Here is a 7197-nt window from a genome sequence, read left to right on the forward strand (position 1 = left end):
GTTTTTAGAGCATGACCTTAGATTCAGTTCTTCACACCAACCAGCTAACCTGCACTAGGCATGGGTGTGCACGGAGAGGTTGTCCCAGCTCGTGTGCATGCAGTGCCCTGAGGCAGCATGAGTTAGTCCAAATCTGCATGTTGTCACAGAACCTTTGCCTCTTTTTTTAAATAGTGTTTATTTGAAAAGTCTTAACTTTCAACTTCAGTTAGTTCTGTGTAGTGCTGACTCTAGGACAGGGCTGCACAAGACTACAGAAACCTCAGATGCTCTCTTGCACTGGACTTCATTTAGCTGTATCCATAATATAAAGGTAAATCAGACTGCTGCGAGTACTTGTGCACTGAGCAATGAACTGCCTGAACTGGTCAGAGCATTTCTTCATTGTGTTATTGCTGCCTCTTGATTTCTTCAAGGTCCTTTGCTTATTACTTTCTCAGTTTAACTTTCCCTACTCTTGAAACCTGGGGGAAAGGAGGAGAAGGAGGTTTTTAGGGTTTTGAAATGATGCACTGGAGTCTGGATCCTACAGACAAAAGGGACTTTTTAAACCTTTAGTCAGAGGTAAAATTTCTATCCTTTGGCTGCAAGTGTATTTTACATGAGTGCCAGCTGGTAGGAAATTTTATTTTCTGACTCTGTAAAGCAAAAATTTTAAGAAATTTAATGAAGTTTTACTTGAAAGTAAATTCTCAGTTTGAAGTTGTCAGAACAGCTTTACAAGCCAGTTAGGAGATACAAAATGGCTTATACTTTGGAGATGCAGTCTCAGAAATACTTATTACTGTAATTAAATGTGGATGTGGAAAAGGGAGTAAATGATAAGGGGAAACCTGTGGTTTGGTTTGGTGTAGGTTTTCTGTTTTGATTTTTTTTTTTTAACCTGAAGTTACTAACTGACCCATGTCAAGCAGATATAAGCTCTTCAGTTTACCTGTTGAGGTCTTTCTAGACAAGACAGGTTGCTGTGTGGTTTTTGACTAAATGCAGCTACAGTTGCCTAAGGTTAGATAATCCAACAGCATTCTGTCATACAGCCTGTAAAAGTTGTTTTATGTTAACTTACAGATGAGCAGAAAACAATTTCTCTATAAGTGCAGCAGTGGTCAGAGCAGAAACACTTGCACTGCTTAAAGACAGTGTGCCCTTAAAGCCAACCTGGATTCTGAACACAGTGTGTATTTCAGTTTGATTTGATGTGCTACTGTTTATGTTGTAACTGCAGTTCAGAATTTTTATAAAATATGAAAGCTGGATGATTTCTTTAGAGTACTGGCAAGTGATGTACCCCTGTAGTGCTCACGAGGCACCTGCAGCCCCTCGTGCTTGCTGCGGCTTTGGCAGGAGCAGGGCTGTGTGACAGACCTGCAGCCGGTGCTTCACGGTGATGTGATGGTGGTGCATGGCAAACAGCCCCGCCTGCTTTGGCCTGAGCGCTTCCCTGGCACAGCCCAGCAGCCTGAGTTCCATTTCCTGAGGGAGATCCAGGGCTGTGGGCCCAGACAAGGCTGTGGTACTGGAGTTGCCAGTTACTTCTTAGGAACAGGAGAAAATGGTTCCAACTTTTCATTGTGTGCTCAAGCAGCTGCACAACTGGCTTACATTGGATCAGAATAAAAGTGGGTGCCCTGGATCCACCACTGGATATTTTGCTGCTTCCTATGTACTCTTGTTTCTGCTTTTTTGGGGGGGAGGGTGGGGGTGGGGAAGGGTGTGTGGAGGTGTCTGTGTCTCAGATTTGAACCCTTGGGGTTTTATGAGGTAAAAAAAAAACCAAAAAAACCTAAACCCAAACTAAAATTAAAAAAAAAAAAAATCCCTTCTACCAAAAAAAACACTTTGGGCTAGAAAGCATCTTTTAATCCTTCATAGCCAGGCAACTGCCCTTGTTCTGGTCCAGACTGATCTTGCTGATGAACTAGGGCTGTACCTGTGAGTCTCCTGTGAGGAGAGGAGGAGAAATGCTCTCATGTGTTTGTGAAGGCCTTGGGCAACAGCTGGAAAGCAAATGCAGCCCTGAGAAAGCAGCCTGGATGCCAGCAAGGGTGACAGTGGCTGCCCATAGGAGGGGCTCAGTGGGTGCTGGCAGCCCCAGCTGCCTGCTGCAAAGAGCCAGGAGAAGGAATGGGGTATGTACCAAAGATGGCTTAACTGGCCTAATCATGACTGCAGGAGAAAATATCTGTGACTGTCACATGTACTGCAGGAGGGTGACAGATGTTAACACACCTAATTTTTCCTTTTGCTGGAAGTACTGCACTGACTGTAGACTCGCTTGCTCTCTGAGCTCTTATCCCTTTATTAAAATTTGAAGTAAGTAGTAGCATGTAATTCACTAATTTACTGCTAGTTACTGCTTTACGACCTGAGCGTCAGGTGCATCAAGTACTTGCCCTGAGTTTTGGGGAAAAGCGTCATCTGTTGGATCCACTGCTGAGGAGAGTGGGGGTGTCTGTGGCGCTGGCAGAGGCGCTGCCAAGGGAAGGCAGGTGAGGGGCTCTTGAAACCAGGACTGCAGGGCTATTCCCTAAGAGCTGGTCCTTTCACAGAAGTGGGAAAGGTGGGGACCCTTCCTATAGCAGTCCTTTATGCTAGGAGTAGCAAACTTTATTCACATTATTTGCAAGCTTTTTTCCTTTTATATTTTCATTTTTTTGCGACTGCCCTGTCTTTGAGTTGAATTAGAGTATTAACAGGATTGCCCTCTTGGCTCACAGGACAAAGGTAATTGTGTTTGTCAGCCTAAGTTTGGATGTGGTAGCAGGGACTGGTCCCCCCTGTCTTCAACTGGCTGCTTCCTCTAAGTTCTGTTAAATATAATCCTTTATTTTAATGTTCTCTTAAATGCTTGAGTACTGCAGTGGGCAGTAGTGCAGCTCAATCTGTCAAATGTGCATCGTGTAACACCACCTGTACTACTGTGCCCCTGTGTCAGTATGGGGCAACTCCTTCATATCAGTCAAACAGGAGAGAGAATTTGGGCCTAAGAATTTGTATTTAGATCCTGCAGGTGTGTTTTGCTCAACTACTCGGTCTGTGAATTCCCTTCTTAGTACCCTTAAGCCACTCGGCTCCGTGTGTCAGAAGTTTATTGCACCTTTCCAGTGGCAATTCCCGGGATGATGAGGCAGAGAGGAGCTTGTGCCCTACAGGTCACTTGTCAGTCACCTGCTGCAGCCGGGGATGGCCGAGGGCTGTTCTGGGCAGGAGTGGTGGGTGGGCTCCAGGGTGGATGCCCTCCTCCCAGTAACTCCTCTTTGGAGCACCGGCGATGCCCAGCGAGCCCCAGTGCGCGCATCGCCCTTCGGAAGCAGCCCCTGGAGCAGCGGCCTTGGGGCACCGCGGCGGAGCCGCTCCAGCCCCTCTCGCTTTCCCCGGCGGCCGCTGGGGCTGCGGCAGTGGGGCCGGTCCCGGCTGCGCGGTTGCTGCGGCCAGCAGGGAGCTCCAGCGCCCGCTCGGAGCCGCTGCGGCGGCGGGGGAAAGCCCTGCCCCGCCTCAGCCCCGCCGCGGCCCTGCCCCGCCGCAGGCCGGGCCGTGGGCGCCGCGCTGGGCGCGCCGCGCAGTCACGGCCGCACGCTGCCAGCGCCACGTCGCGCTCCTTAAATACCCCGGGAACTGCGGCCGGGGGAAGCCGCGCGGGTGCGTTGGGCAGTGCCAAGCGCTGCCCAGACAGGCTCTCGGGATCCTTCCCCGCAGGCTGTCCCAGCCCCGAAGGGACGGAGCCCTGGGCAGCCTGGCCTGGCCTAATGGCTGAACCCGCCCAGAACCAGCGGCTGAACCTAAGACCTCCCGGGCCCTCTTCCCCACAGAATTACCCGGTGAGCCTGTGACACCGGATCACGAACCCCCTTTGCAGTCTGAGCTGTACCAGCGCCCTGGCTGAGCGCTGCTGGCCCGCACGGCTGAGCTGGGGGTGCTGTGGGTAGGGGTGGCTGGAAAGCCGATTCTTTGGAGCTGTCTGAGGATCCAAAACCTTCTTGTTCTGGGTGAGGATGGGCACTGACCTACCCACGCTAGTGCCACACAGGGGGGAAAGGTGAGGGACACTCCAGGACACAGGACCACGGGACTCGGTCTCCCACGCACATACGAACATTCCCATTAAAAATTGCCATTTCAATAAAATATTTTCCAACAACGGACACCTGAACAGCGAGTTCCCAGCCCGCTCTAGGTGCTAAAGTGCATGGTCCTGGGATATCAGAGGGGAAGGATGAGGACACCCCCTTCTCCAGCTGTGTGACCGCGGGGCGCTCGCCCCCGCCAGCTCCAGCCGCGTCCCTGGCCCGAGGCGAGCTCCCCTGGCCGCTTTCAAGGCTGGTGCACAAGGCCCGCGCCCTCAGCAGGGCTGGGGGCGTGGCCCATGTTGTTCCTGCAGGACAGGCACCGGTCCCTGCCGCTGCACCCCCTCCACGGGCTGCACCGAGGGGAGGGACTGCAGCCGGGAGACGGGGGAAAGGCAGCCCTCAGCCCCCGGAGGGCGGGGAAGGGTGACAGCGGCGGCAGCGGCCACGCCGTTCGAAGGCTGCACCCCAGCCCCTGCCTCCCCTGGGCTCAGGTTTCCTTTCTCCCCACCGGAGCCGCTGCCAGACCCACCCCTGCCCGCGTGGCAGGCACGGGCTCCTGCAGAGCCGTCCATCTGTCCGTCCGCCCGTCCGTCCGTGCTGCAGAGCCAGCAGCAGCTGGGCCTCACCTCCCTTAACCCGGCCAGCCGAAATCAGTTCAGCTGAAATTTTCCACTTGATACTCATGCGAGACCAGAATCATTTTCCATGGTGTTTTTTTTCCCCTGCTAGCTAGATGAAGGCCAGGCAATGCTTTGCAGTGTTTGCTCTTAAAACACCCTCTAGATGGCTTTAGGAGGTCTCCACTGCATGGGCAGCCCTGCAGAGAGAACTCAGGTTCCTGCGTGCCAGGCTGCGGCCACTGGCTCAGCCACTGCTCCCCTGGCAGTCCCAGCCCTTCATCCCTTGGGACCATCGAGCCGAGTCCCACAGAGCCACAATGCATTTTTCTTCAGGGCTGCTGCAGTGGCTGTGGGAGCCCTGGGGGATCCTGCAAGGGGCTGCACAAGTGGGGGATGGACAAGCAGGGGAAAGGCAGAAACAGAAGAGGGATTCCCAGCTTCTGCTCAGGCCCCAAAGTGGTTTTTGTTTGGTGGCTTGTGGGAAAAGAAAAACAATCCACAAAGCAAAGCTGGTTTAGCTTAGCACATTTAGCATGCTGTGTTTCTGCTTCTGCCAAATCCATTTTGCAATCTCCCTGGAGTAGGGTCTCTCCCATTGCCTGCGCTGCCAAAAGGGCTGGAGCCCTGCTCCAGCAGCAGCAGGCCACCCACAGCCCCACTGTACCCGTGGCATGCACCGACCCACACCCACCTCCACGGGCCACTGCTGCTCTGCCTGCATGGCTGGTGTGCAGCTGCTGTCCCCTAAGGCCTTGGAGGATGCCACCTGCTTGGGCATTTCTGCGAGGTTCAGCCATCTCAAACCCCAAAGTTGCCAAGTCAAGACAAGGGGAGTCACCCACAGCCTGACAATGAAACGGCAGCACACAGCAGCCTTGCAGCCCATGGCTCACACACAGATCTGGCTCCAGATCTTGGTGCTCTGGACGACTTTCTGGTGCCTCTCACCTGGCTGCAGGCACGTTGGGCTGTGGCTCCAGGCACTAGCTTGGCACAGCACACAAAGCTGCTCCTGGCCCAAGCAGTCTCTGGCAACCACGAGGTAACCCCTGCAGCTCAGAGCAGGGAGTTTCTTTGGCACCAAACCTGTTAAACTGGCAGACTGGTTATGTTGGATGTATCCTGAGCAGGGTGAGTCCTGCCACAGTGCAAAACCCTGGAGGACACTGGAATCAGAGACATTTCAGAGGAGAGACCTCTGTCTCACGTGCCAAGTGCTCTCTCATGCACCCAACCTCAGGACTAAAGCACTCAGGTTGAGATGGTGGCCGCCAGCCCCCGATGCAGGAATGCAGACAGCCCACCTGCCACGCCAGGGGCACACAGCAGCGTGCCAAGGCAATGGCATCCTCCACACCTGCCAGCCAGAGCCTTGTGCCTGCCAGGACGGGACAGGAGACCACTCTGGATGTAACATGGCTAGCGGGTAGAGGAAAGAGGATATGGTGCCACTGTCACATCCTGTCACACCACAGCCCCCTGCAGTTCATTACAGCCCCCTGTCCCCCAGCAACACTGGGTTTCCTAGGAGCTGGCGCAGGCTCCCTGTGCCACAGACTGAGTCTGTCTGCCCAACATGCTGCTCTGGGCTTGGAGAGGGTGCAGCTGGGCTCGCTCCACCTGCCTGTTTCCATGTGATCACATTCTCTTTCTTTGACCTTTTTTGCCTCTCCAGAGACTACTAAGAATCCCCCAAACTCAGACTGACATTGTCCCTTCACACTTCTGGGGTTTGTCTCATACTGCAGCAATTTTGCCTTAAAATATGTTGTCTTGTAAATTTTTATTTACACACTGTGCATATTTTACAGACACAGCATGCTGGGCTTTCTGTACAGTTCCCAGCTTCACACATAAATGAGATCTAAGGTGTTTTGTTTCATTTTTAATTCCAAATGAATGATTGCAAGTCCCAGAAGCAGGGTTTCAGAACAGGTGCACAATGGAAAGGTGAAGCTGAGACATGCACCATAACATATAAAGCATCATGGTCTGGAATAAGCTACACTCAAACCAGCTGAAGGCCCTGACAGCTGGTCCGAAGGCATTGTTTCAGCATTAAGTAGATTGCTGGGGTTTTTTCCCAAAGAAAAACAGTTTCTGCATTAGGCTGCTTTCCCCAGTTGAGCAAACTGATAAATGCAAGAACTGTAATGCTCCAGATGGAAGCACAGTGTTTGGCTTGGTATCTAGTCTAATTCACACAGAGTATCTATGCTGTCTACAAATGGCAGGACTGGATCAGCAGAGACAGCTTATTAGAAGATTGTAGCTTCTGTCGGGTGTTTTAAATTCAGTGATCATGGGATTTCACAACAGTCTCCAAAAGATCCTTTTGGATGGTTCACAGGCTGTCCTGTGCCCATGGAAAAACAGTAAAGGAGAAGGATGACAAGGTAGTATGCCTGTCTCACTGTTACGGAAGCTCCTCTGTCTATTTGGGAGCCACTCTGGGAGCCTCACTCACATCATCCCAAAGCGGGCAGCTCCAGTGAAATGACAGGTGCTCC

This window comes from Prinia subflava, chromosome 1 (assembly GCF_021018805.1).
Source record: "Prinia subflava isolate CZ2003 ecotype Zambia chromosome 1, Cam_Psub_1.2, whole genome shotgun sequence".
NCBI classification, from domain to species: Eukaryota; Metazoa; Chordata; class Aves; order Passeriformes; family Cisticolidae; genus Prinia; species Prinia subflava.